The following is a 13652-nucleotide window of genomic DNA, read 5'->3' on the forward strand; positions in this document are numbered from 1 at the left end:
CTGCATGCACATAGTGCACTTACAATGCAGGTAAAATACTCACAGACATAAAAGATTTTATTTTTTTAATCTACAGAGTTTTAGAATAGGATGGGATTTTGAGACAGACAATAAGAAATAATCTCTTGTCAGGTAAAAAATAAAAGTTAGGTTTGAAAAAGTAGTCTCACTGCTGGGAGTCAAACTGAAACCCTGATTTCATGCAAAATTTGTAGATTTCACTAAAATAAGCTATTATATGTTAATATCACATGTGTGTATATGTATTAATAAGCTATCATTAAATAGAAAAGCTGCTATCTTTATATATGCTATATGAAAATGTTGGAATGGACACCTACAAGATATAAAGACAAATAAGATAACCAGAACCTTCCATTCAGACAGAGATAAAGCCAGACTTTATTAAAGATGATGAATGGAAGCAGGGGACAGTAACACACACCTAAATCCCTAGCTGAGGCAAGAGAATCAAGACTTCAAAGCTAGCCTGGGCTATGTAGTGAATCTGAGTCCAGCCAGGAACCGTTTCCAAAACAAAATGTAGACTACAATTCCCATTTGCAAATGAGCAGTAAATGCTCTTCTATAGAGAGATCCCTTGAATTGTTTTCTTGAATAAAACATGACTTAACCCAGTATCTGGGTTAAGTAGCCGGTAAATTGGTATTGGAAGGTTCTGTTCTCCTGGCGTCCATGTAAGAGATCCAATGTAATACTTAGCTATTGACGTGATCAGAAGGAAGGTTATCTGAAACATCTTGGAAGGAAGAGAATTACTTTCCATGGAAGAATGCAATGATAAACCTGAATTCCTTGGGGGTTTAAGAAAAGAGGAGTAGTCTGGAGTTTGAAGGGAAGACTTAAATGTATGCCAGATAGTCTCCAGGCCTCCCCCTTAAGACTTTAGCTTGACTTGATGTTTTATACTAATCTAGGCTGACTCATCCCTGAGCCAGAACCCATTCAAGAGTACATACTTTATGTGTATTTTCCTTCAGGATTATTGAAGCAGCTTAAAACCCTGATGACAATAAACTTCAAAGGTCGGGCTATGGCTCAATTTAATTTGGATATCGAGGCCTTTTGTTGGAGACTACTTTAAAGGTCTTTGAACTAGCAGGGGCAGGGATGGCAGAAGCTAGCAATTCCAGCTCTCCAGGAGGCTGACCTGAAGGTTGTGACCAGGTTGGTCTACATAGTCAGTTCTAGGTCAGCCAGGGCTGTATAAGGAGATCCTTTAGAGGAAGAGAAAGAAAAAAAAAAAAAAAAGACTAATTTAAAAAAATTGAAATAAGCTTTAAAATTTGAAGGTTGTAACATCATAGACTGGACAGGGTATTGTCATTAGCAGTAGGGACTCGCTTCTTCTGAAAGTGACATTCAGTAATGACTCTCAGCTACTAGAACTTTGTACCTTACACTCTAGAGTCCATGACACAATAAAATAGCAACACAAAAGGAACTTTCCCAGAGAGAGGTAGGACTTCTTAAGATATCAACTTTTCTAGCCCTGCAGACAACAGCTTTAAAATATCAAAGTATACTGACTGGCCTTGAGGGGATTGAGAAACAGCCTTCCCAGGACCTTCCTAGTCCCAGCACTGAGAAACACACCACCCAGGCACTAATTCCCTTTGTAGCATTTGTACTGAGCAGCTCTCCTGCAGGCTGCCTCTCTCTCCTCAAGGGTCTGCTCTAGGTAATTTTCTAAATTGAAAACGCAAAGTCCTCCCCTCCACCTCCGCCTTAAAGGGCTGCATGTTGGTAGCTGAGCGGTGTGCAAAGATCCAATGCCCTGTCAGTCTGTTACTATGCAACCACAGTGGAGGTCAGTTATGATTCCCCGCAGTGACCACAGCACCTCTCAAACCTCTCACCACAGTCTGTTTTTAAAGGGAACCAGAATTATCATTCCAGTGATAAACTGCCACATAGACAGACATCCTGCTATGATTCACTGGAGTGCTGGTCCAAAGAGGTTATGCTTTCAGTCTCCGTGTTTACTAAAGAGAGTGAAGAGAGATCAGAGAACAAATCCAGCATTACGTATCACACATGCCAGGCACAACAGAATAATCTTCCAATATCAATGTACAGGCTCTATAACCCACAGGGCAAAACCATGTTTTATTCCAGAAAACAACCAATCAAGGAACCTCTCAATAGAAAGCCATTTACAGCTCATTTGGAAATTGGATTCATAATCCTTAATAAAGGCTGTTTATGCCCATGATGAGGGGTTCTGAATAAATAGAACTGAAAGCAATGATAAATTAACCTTTCAGCCTGTGCGTGTTTATTATTAATTTGAATGATTATTCAAACCCACTGAAGACAAATTCGTTTTACCAGTTTCCTAAATTCAATCCAATGAGCCCCAGGTTTGTACACAAAACCAATTCATCTTGTCAAGTGACAGCAAGGAAAATTAATATTATGCCCATAGGTTCTTCTTATCCAATAGGACTTTACCAAATATAAGTAATAATACATGCTGTTTCCATCCAGAAATCTATTATTTAGATGTAAATTCTAAACACATGTTCAGATACTCTTCAAATGACAATAAAATAAAAAGCTGACCCCAGGGGAATGTGCCATACCCAACCAACATGCTAAAAAACAAACAAACAAACAAACCAAAAAAACCAGGCCTAGGGCCTTGGTTAGGAAATGAAGAGCTGCACTAGAATCTCTAGAATCTTGTAGAGAAAGCAGGATGACAAAGCTCTCCATGCAAACAATCATGGCTCATCCACATCAGGGAGGCGGTGGTCCAACCAGGACACAGCTTAACCAAGTTCCAAGAGCAACAAGGTTCCACCTCAGCAGGGCCTCAGCCGGGCGGAACCTCTATGCTCTTTGCTCCAGTCCCTAGGATGGCAGCTTCCCCAGGAAATCCAAAATACCTTCCTCTTGAGAACCCATTTTCCCCAGCGGTGGGGCTGGGGGACCCCTGAGACACCCATCGCTATTATGTCTCCCTAACTAAATGATTGTGAAGGTATTTTTCTTCCCCAGAATCCTTGCTGTTTGGAAGGCTATCTGAGGCCACATGGGACAGATATGAGACAGGTTTTATATATGCCAGGCACTGCCGTTTCATTCCACTCTGCCTTGTTTTCAGTTGAGCAGACTGAAGGGAAGGGAATGGCGGGGGTGGGGGTAGGGTGTGTGTGTGTGGGGTGGGAGTGATTCCTCAGGGGAGAATGTAGGAGGAAAGGTAAACAGTACTTGTGAACTGCCAAGAACTGCCCAGGACCAAGAAAGGAACACTCGCTCTGTCTCAGTCATGGGGCAAATATTTACCAAGCTAGGACTCTGTGCACAGCATTGTTAGGCAGCTGGCTTTCCAGGACCCGGAGTTAGGATTAGTGAGGGTTCCCCTCTCCACCTAGTTGTGCCAGTGTAGGGAAGGAGAAAAGGGCATCACAGGCAAGCAGCCTGAGCTGCTGTGGATCCCTTGGCAACCCATAAATAGCTGTTGTCTTTGAGCCGCTTCTCTGAAGTTAGGTTTCCTCGTCTGCAGCGAAGGATAATAAATGTTTATCTTGGAGAGTTACTAGGAGAATGAGAGCGCAAGTGGCTTGGCAGCAAGTCACCCTCTACCACCCTGACCTCACTGTCCCAGACCTTATACAGGAGGGGACATTTGTCATCTATGCAGTCCTCTCTTTTCTCCAGGTAATCCTGTTTCCACGTCAGTACTGTGAGGAGGAGATACAGCTTGCCGATTTGCCTGCTCTGCATTTCCCTGGGGGGACCAGTGGCATTCCCCTCCCTCTCCAGCTCCTGAACCATTTTGAAGTAGAAGAGAAGCCTGGCTCTTTGGCTAGCTTTCCCTCTTCTCTGCTGTGTTCTCCGCCGCATTCTGGCTTGTAGCCAGTGTTTCATATACCTCCACACCCCTCAGCAGTACGGAGAAGAAGAAATCAAGGCTGCAAGGACAGAATGCCCCTGTAGCCTTCCAGTCCTTTCAGACCTTAGCCTGCTTGTGAGGAAGGGGACAGGCCTCTAGGCCAGAGTTTCCAGTCCCTTGTGAGCATGTCCCCTTCCCAGCATTAAACCAAATTTATGCATTTCATGGATGCTTTTACAGAACTGAGCTAGCCTGGTCCCCGAATGTGGACAAACTACATCCTATTAGCCCTCGCTTACAAATGTGGAAACCGAGGTTCTGGGTGGTTAAGGATGCTCCTCCAAGTCACAGCTGGAAGACACTTAGGCTGAGATTCAAGGGCCCCAGGCTGTGGACTCCAGACCCCCAACCCTCACCCCTTGCTTCAGCAGGCATCCTCTTTAGCAGGTGGCAGGGAGCAAGCTGATTCAGGACTTCCCATTCATTTAGACTCTGTTTTCTGCATTCACATTGCTTCAGCCTAAAGGACAAATATGCATTTCTCCCTTTGCAGACATCTACACGAGGCTAGTTGCCTACAAACCCAAAGAGCCACAGCATTGCAGTGACAGAGGAACAGCATGGCTAAGGGCTGAGTTAAAAAGGGAATCAGAAATGATCTAAACCAAAGATCCTTAAGCCAGGGTTCAGGACAGAGAACTCTGGGGAGACTGTCAAGCCCAGAATTGTAAGTATATATGCATGTCTTCCTAGGGCAAGGGTCCAGAACGTCCCCTAGATTCTCAAAGACCCCAAAGGGTTAAGAACTGGACATGGTCTGGCCAAACCCAGACCTCTTATTGCCAGGCTAGCTCCTGGCTGTCCTGTGAGGCAACACAATTTGTGGTAAAGACAACCCAGGGCTAAAGGCCAGAAGCAGAATCTGAGCTCTGGATCTGGCACACATTTTTACAGACTCATGAATTATTAAAATGGATAATTAAGTCAACCCTCACCAGAGAATATCTGTTGTTCCCCCTCGCCTTGAGCTCACAGCTGAAATGCCACTTCATCCCTCTGTCTTGCACTGAAGTGCAAGGTCACTTGGCTCCTTCTCTGATAGTCTGAGGAGACCTGGGTGCAGACTGCTGTGTGTATACCTGCCTGCTGTGCCTCAGTCTGTGCATCTGAGAGGTTCTTGCCTGCTGGCTTCTCTTGCCTAGCCCTGACTCAGGCAATCCTCCAGGGAGCCCATTGTTACACTAAGCCCATACCACTTATTCTGTTGGGCCCATTCCTCGCTTGTCTATGTCAACCACGAGTGTCCCTGCACCTTCCTCTCTTGCCACCCTCCCAAGAGGACGCTGTGAAGGAGTGGTCTGGAGCCAAAAAAAGAAAAAAAAAAAAGAAAAAAAAGAAAAAAAAATATACATACACACACACACACACACACACACACACACACACACACACACACACACACACACACACATATATATATATATATATTCATTCTGTGGGCATCAAGTCAGCCTATGCTGGAAGGCCACATGGCCTTTGCCTTGCTGTCCTGAGGGTCTTTGTGCCCAGTTCTACACTTGGAAGCACGTCGATCAGGACTTTTGCCTTTCCTCCCACTCTCTTTCTGCATCCATACCCCATTTCCTAGTCCCACTGCACAGGGGAAACCTCATTGTGTGTGCCAAGCTAGATCTATTTAAAAACTGGATTAAACAGGAAACCTTCTTTCCCCCACTCCCTACCCCTAGTCTCTGAAATTGATCACTGTCCAAGAAGTTCTGTTGCAAAAATGATGATGTAGAGCCCAAGTCTAGAACGAGAACTCAGTCACCTCATTCCCAGAGTCCCCCTGCCCCAGCCCATAGCCCATAGACAACTCTGTACTTGGACAAGACATAGCCTGGTCACCAGCCAAATATGCAGTGGCACTATCACCCCAGAACAGAGATTGCTGCCCACTTGTCCTAATCTTTGATGCTTTGGGAGCATAGCCAATCCCAACCATCCCTATGCTGTGCCCAGATTCCTGCCAGGATAACAGCAACAGACCACAGACGTCCTCCATTGTTATATCCCCAGTCACCACGGCGGTTTGAAAGAAAATGGCCCCCAAAGGGAGTGGCACTATTAGGAGGTGTGGCCTCGTTGAAGTAGGTGTGATCTTGTTGGAGGAAGTGTGTCACTATGGGGGCAGGCTTTGAGGTCTCTTCTTAAGCTTCGGTCAGAGTGAAAGTCAGTTGACTCTGCTGCTTTCTGGTCAAAATTTAGCCAGTATCACATCTGCCTGCACACTGCCATGCTCCCTGTCATGAACCTCTGAAGCTGTAAGCCATCACCTCAATTAAATGTCTTCTTTGTAATCGTCGCTGTGGTCGTGGTGTCTCTTCACAGCAATAAAAAGAGAAAACAAAAAACTAAGACACCACCCCAAGTAGAAAGTGGCAGCAACCATAGCATACACAGGCGGCAAGGAGGCCTGGCATGGCCCAGGAGTTAGGGAACAGGGAGTAGACAGTTGGAGTTTATCCTGGAGAACTCAGATGGGACCACAAGAAAATCAAGATTCCATTGTCCCATTAGATTTCATTTACAGGACACAAATACAAAAATAATAACAAGAGCTTCCTGATGGCAGCACTTACAATCACAGGCTTAGGAGACTAAGACAGGAATAGCAGAAGTTCAATGTCATGCTCATAGTGACTCTGTGGCCAAGCTCAGCACATAAGACTATCTCAAAGCAACAACAACAACAACAACAGAGAATGTTAGGTTAATGGTGTGTGGGGGGGTGTGTTTCGTGATCACTGCCGACCCTGAAGATACCCTGCCTCCCAAATTTTTGGCATAACTCTAACCTGCAAAAATTTTGAAGAATTTGAAGAATCAGAAAGTAATTTCGTGGTTATGGCCACCACCCCTTACCACACCCACAGTCTTGCACAAATACAGGACTCATGGCTTAGAGATGACTTGTGTTGGTGCTATGACCACCAACACAAGTCATCATGGTCAAACTAAATAAAGCAAGCTTTTTTTTTTTTTTTTTTTAAAAAGTGTATGCAGACTGTCTCTCTCTAAAGGTGGGGCTTAAGACAACAGCATTGGACATGGGTACAATAAGGGTTGTTACTGATCAGGAGTAGGGGGTTTCCAAATGGATGATTTGGCAGGCAAATAGGTGGGGTTACAGAAACAGAACATAAGCATAACAAGTTGGCCATAACAACCTTCTGAAACAAAGACATGGTTGCAAGTAGTCATAACAAGGTGGTCATAACAACTTTTTGAAATGAAGGCATAGTTGTTATTTCCTGGAATAGATAGTAGAGAACCATTTATTGTTAAGGTTACAGGTGGGGCACAGCCCAATCCTTGGGAAACAGAGATTTATTCATAAACAGGAATGAGCCTAGTTTGCCTTTACTATAAGATGGTTTTCAAGCCTAAGATGGAGACAGGGTGGTTCATCAGAGGCTTGGAAGTATATCTGTAGTCAGATTAGTAAAACCTTTCACTAAGCCACTTCTTGGACGTAATCAGACATAGCACCAGAAAATAGGAAATCCCGGATTTCTGTTGTTGTCCCTTTAAAGCTATAACTTGCCTCCCCTATCCCACTGAAATTATTTCCCTTTTTATTTGCCGTTTTAAAAAAAAAAAATCACAAAAAACAAAAAAAAAAAAAAAAAAAAAAAAAGTTTTAAAAAATCACTTGTCAGAACAGCCAAGGTTAAAACAAATTTTGTGCCAACCTATCGGGCCTCTTGAAGAAGGGACTGCAACCTCACACTTTGGATCTAAACCTGGTGTTAACCACTGGGAGATGTGTACTATTTTTCTCTCCCTCGCATCTTTAATTCATGACTGTAGCTGAATATTTATTCTAAAAGACTTTTAAGAGGTTGATTGATCTGATGGGCACTGGCCTGGATCAGATCCCATAATGGATAACACTGTTTTTATTTTAACATGAGCAGAACAGTCCTGTTCCTCAATATGAAGTCTTTCTAGAATGAAGCCACTTCTCAGGCTGGGTTTCTGAGCTTGCCTGGGCAGAGCCTGCAGTTTGTACCGCTAACATCCAATGAACAGAACTGGGGGCTTTTTGACCCTGGATTTGTCTTTTAAAACATCATCCACATTTGGGGCAGCAAATTGGCTCAGAGGTAAGGAGTTTACCAACAAGCCTGGTACCCTGAGTTCAATTCCTTTTTTCTCTAAAAGAACAGGAATTGTAGGTTGTTTCTCTAAAAACAGATAAAGAATTAAGTATGGCCTGAACCTCCCAGAGCCAACATTTGTGTCCCTTCTCCTTTCATGGAAGGCAGAAATGAATCTTCACTTGGAGGGTCTCTTCCTTCAGTTCCTCCGCTAATAAAATCAGGGTTATTCCTGAAATTACATTAAATCATTGAGTCCCCATCATTTTAGAAGTTTTAGCCTTTCATTGGCCTTTCTTGAAGAAGCAGAAATTCTCTCTCTCTCTCTCTCTCTCTCTCTCTCTCTCTCTCTCTCTCTCTCTCTCTCTCTCCTTTCTTTCTAATGGACATGAAGCAAAATCATAAAGGAAGAGTGGAGTAGAAATGGTAGAAAAACTTGGCATCAGGGTGCATGGACTAGTTATGTAGTCTTAGGTCTCTTGGAGTCTCCGTTTCTTTCTCTTCTTCGTGCCTGACTGCCTGCCTTCCTTCATTGGTTTTTTCAAGACAGGGTTTCTCTGTGCAGCCCTAGCTGTCCTAGAACTCACTCTGAAGGCCAAGCTGGCTTTGAACTCACAGAGATCCCTCTGCCTCTGTCTCCCAAGTGCTGTGATTAAAGGCATGTACCACCACCCAGCAAGCCACAGTTTCTTTGTGTTGAAAAAAATTCCTTTTAGGCACCTCAGAGGGCTTCAGGCTCCGTGGAGAGACAGAAATTCTGTTTTTCTTTCTTTCTTTCTCATAGGAACTTCTCTCTCTCTCTCTCTCTCTCTCTCTCTCTCTCTCTCTCTCTCTCCTTTAATTCTTTTTGGGTACTCTAGAACAAGATGAGTTCACATCATAAGTTCGGTGATTTCCTTCTAAGTCACAGGACTCATTTCTGGAAATTTCTGTCTTCAGGCTTCAGCTCTGCACTGTATCAGGTCTCTGTGAAATGAGATTTTTAGAGGGGTTGGTGACTGAGCAAGGCCAGGACAAAGGTGGCTGAATAGGCATCTGTGCTCACTTCCCAGGTTGTCACATGGCTCCCTTCCCATCACCTCATGTTCAGAACTCTTCCCAGGAACTAAGGAAACAAAACTCTATCAGCCAATCAACCCATCAATCGTTATGTTTCAAGTGAGAATTAAGTGTATAAAATTGCACCCCTATGTTTATAATTCTAATAATCTTATAGACCTTAGTTCTCATAATCAGAATAAAAAAGCCATATTACCTGGATTTATCTGTTTGTGGGCTTTGGGGGGCTGTGTGTGTGTGTGTGTTTGGGGGGCTATGTGTGTGTGTGTGTTTGGGGAGCTATGTGTGTGTGTTTGGGGGGCTATGTGTGTGTGACTCGTGGGTGTGGGAGTCTGAGAACAAGTTTCAAGAGTCAGTTCTCTCTGTGGATTTGAGCTCAAGTTCAGGTCATATAAGCTAGGCTATCTCACCAGCCTATTTATTATTATTATTATTATTGCTGTTTTGAGGCAGGGTCTATGTAGCCCTACCTGTCCTGGAACTCACTATGGAGACCAGACTGGCCTCTAGCTTGTGAGTGAACCCTCTTGCCTCTGCCTTGCAAGTGCTGGGATGATAGGTGTGCATTACAGCACCTAGCTAGTACATGGATTTAAAAACAATGGTTTCACTAGAAAAGGTCATCTCAGAAAACTGTGAAGATAAATATCACAAACTTTGCCGTAATCACAGCAGGTCGGCACCTGGAACCTCCTCCATTCACTAGCTATGCAAGCCTGTTGATGCCTCTAACTTTAATATCTCAAAGGTGAAATGAATAAATAAGACCTACCCCCCATGGGGTAGGGCAAGGAGTAAGTGAAATGAATTATGGAAAGGGCTTGGCATCCTGTCTGCCACATAGTAAATGCTCAGGAGGTTCAGTCATTATTAATAGTGATGCAGTATTAATAATACACGAGAAAAGTGACCCTTTATCTCAGCAAAGCAACTGTTGTCCCAGGCTGGATTTCTACCTGAGCAATGGTAAAGTGGAAAAGGGCTCTTAGGTTCAGTATTGTGTATGGATCATACACTTCTTTGAAATATCTCAAATGATATTTTAAGAAACTGATATCTTCAAAAAGAAAAGGGACAGAGAAGAAAGAATGTAAACAATTTGAAGGAGTAAGACTTTCTCAGAGAATGATTTAGGCTCATATTGATGCCATGGGTTAGTCAGGACTCCTCCTCTCAATTGGGATTGATGCTGTGCTCTAGCCAATGAGGATTGTCATAAAGAATGATTGACAAGGAGAGAACAGGCAATGAGGATTGCCATAGGTCTGAAAAAGCTCAGGACTCTGCAATGCTCATCGGACTGGAAGTATTTATTCTTCTCTTGTCCCTGGAGAGGACCAGGGCAGATGACAGTCAGTGACTCATCCTGAATGGAAACAATGCCCTTGGTGAAACAACAGTCCTTATTTTTTACTTTTGGCATTCACATTTCTTGCAGCTTTGGTGTGTGTGTGTGTGTGCGCGTGCGTGCGTGCGTGCGTGCGTGTGTGTGTGTGTGTGTGTGTGTGTGTGTGTGTGTGTGTATTCTCTTAGGACAGTAGGTAACCTTCATGGCCCAGGGGAAAGCATGTTCAAGTTCAGATCACCTTGGCTCCTGAAGATGAACCATGGGCTGTCAACCAGAGCCAGTGGTTTGCTTATGTTCTTCACTCAACAGCAGAACCAGTCTGGCCCCACTCAGGCAGGAGCAGAGAATACAAAATTGCTTTATCAGACTGGCCAGGATCTGAATGTCAAAATGCTCCAGACTGGGATGAGGTCTGAGCAACTCTAGCATGGGTGACAGGATCCAGAAGATGGATGTGACATTAACAGACACAGGAAGATGTTGCCCACACAGAAGTGGCAATAGCAGGAAGTCAAACCTGTATGGCCTGTCAGGTACAGTGAAAGGCCATTTGAAGAGGGAGGGAGGAGGCAGTGGGGCAGGGAGGGAGGGAGGGAGGGAAAGCGAAGGAGGGAGGGAGAGAGAGAGAGAGAGAGAGAGAGAGAGAGAGAGAGAGACCCTGACCTAGCTGGCCAGAGGGGACACCCAGCAGACAGGAAACAGGAATGCAGATCTGTGAAACCTCCATTAATGGTTTCCCTGCACTTAGAACAGAGGTTTCAATTACCCTAATAGAGAGCAAGGCAATCACAGTAGGAAGAACGGAATTCAGGCTAACCTCCTGGTGTTTCCTACCATAATTTACAAGGGAAACGGTGCAAGGGCAAGCCCAGATGAGAATTAACCTAAAAATAAGTAGAACCAAGTTTTGTTTTAAAATGAGCCTTAAAGGTAATGATTCCCAAACTTGTACATTGGAATCATTTAGGGGGTATTTTTAAAACTTTCAAAGTCCAGCCTACAGATCAGACCAAGTGTGTCACAGTCTGTAGAAGAGATTCGTGGACATGAGAATTTTTCAAAGCCTTCCATTCATTGCAGTGTGCAACACGTTTGGAAACCACTGTCAGTGGTCAACACACACACAGGAGAGACTACTTAGAAATTGGCAGGTTGGCTTTTACTCTAACGAATAATGAATATAATCATTAAGAAATTGTAAGAGGTAGCCGGAGGATGCTTCGGTGAATGAAGTACTTGCCTTGTAAACATAGGGATAGATGTTCATGGCAGCCACCTATAACCCTAGCACTTGGGAGGCAGGGACAAAGAATGCCCAGGCAAGCTGACCAGCTAGACTAACTGGAATATGTGACCTTCAGTTTCAGTGAGAGACCCTGTCTCAATAAGTAAAGTGAAGAGAGATTCAGGAAGACACCCCAAACCACTTTTTGGGCCTGCATCTGCAAATACACATATATGAAGGCACACACGCTTGGGAAAACACATCCATACATGTACGCATACTATACACACACACACACACACACACACACACACACACACACACACACACGAAAAGACAAGAAGAAATGCAACATCATGCTTGTCCAATGATGTTATATACCTGTAGCATCAGTACTCAGGATGCTAAAATAGCAAGATCAGGAATTTGAGACCAGAGTTGACTACATAGACAAGTCAGAGAATAGGGAATGGGTACAAGAAGAAAGGGAGAGGGGAATAAAGAAGGAGGAGGAGGGGCTGGAAAGATGACTCAGCAGTTAAGAGCACTGGCTGCTCTTCCAGAGGACCTGGGTTCCATTCCCAGCACCCACATGGTAGCTAGATATAGATATATATTGCTTCATAGATTGCTCATACCCATGACCTAATTTTAACTTGCATCTTTGTGCAGGCAGAGAAAATACTATTTTGCTCTCCTGCTTCCACAGATGGTAAGACAGACAGTCTCATGACTGGCTCAGCATTGCAGAGAAGCCAGTGGCAGGAACCAGAGCAGAATGCATTGCTTTAGAAACCCCAGTTTGCATGTTCATGTTCTTCCTCCATACTGCATAGCCTGACTGCCCTTCCACAAAGAGCTCTGTGATGGGGAGGACCGCAACAACAGCCAAACAACACAATATGACACCTGCAAGCAGACCAAAAAAGTTCAGGGTTAGGGAGGGGAAAATAACCAGACAAATGCCAAAAGTCACATCAAGGTGGGAGCCGAGGACTGGTTGCCCTGTCCTTGAGGGTTCAGCATGAATATTGGATGACCTTGACACAAAATTTGCCTTGAAATTCCACTGGGGTGATGGACAGAGACAAGGCCCTTAAAGTCACACAAAGGGATTTTTACCTGAAAAGAAATGGGAGTCTCTTAGAGTTTTTGTGCTTTTTTTTTTTTTTTTTTTTTTTTTTAATAGTCTGAAGTCTCTCTTAGGGAGATGTGTTGTCCTGGGTTCTACTTATATACCAGCAAAATTCCATGAAATGGCTTAACCACAAAAGGCTAAAAGGACACGTTATAGGCCCCGAGACAGGAGAGCAGCCCAGTGCAAGCAAAGACCAAAGCTAGGAATTTACCAATTGTTGGGAACTTAGAGGGACCACAGCATAGTGTAACCAAACATGTGTATGAAATGTCAGAGCAAAACTGCTTTCTCTGCGTGCTAACCAAAGTTAATCTTAAAAGGAAAAAGAAGCTGGGCATGATGGCCCATACCTTTAACACTTCAGAGGCAGAGGCAGCCAGACCTCTGTGAGTTCCAGGCCAGCTGGGTCTACCTACTGAGTTCCAGAGCTATATAGTGAGACCAAATCAAGACATTTACAACTGCAAAATTCACACTCAAGCCACAGGAACTACATCCATCTTTCCCAGCTTCCCAGCCACATGAACTGGGTCTACCTATTATCCTTCTCAAATATAGACCCCAAAATGCAACCTTGATCCAACCAGCGATGTTGAAGGAGGGTCAGAGCAAACTGCTGTAAGGAGCTACAGGGAAACCACCTTTGGTTACGGCTGTGAAGCACCTAGATAGGAGGGTTGTTTAAGCTAAGTAAAAATCTCAAGAAATGTACTACTGCTCATGCCTGCTAGCAGGACTATATTCAGGAAAAAAATGGAAAATAAATGTTGGCAATGAAAATGGAGAAACAAAAACCCTCATATAATGAAAAGGGTAGTATAAATACAGAGTTAATATAGTAGAATCACTATGTAAGC

Source organism: Phodopus roborovskii, unplaced genomic scaffold, assembly GCF_943737965.1.
Source record: "Phodopus roborovskii unplaced genomic scaffold, PHOROB, whole genome shotgun sequence".
Taxonomy (NCBI): Eukaryota; Metazoa; Chordata; class Mammalia; order Rodentia; family Cricetidae; genus Phodopus; species Phodopus roborovskii.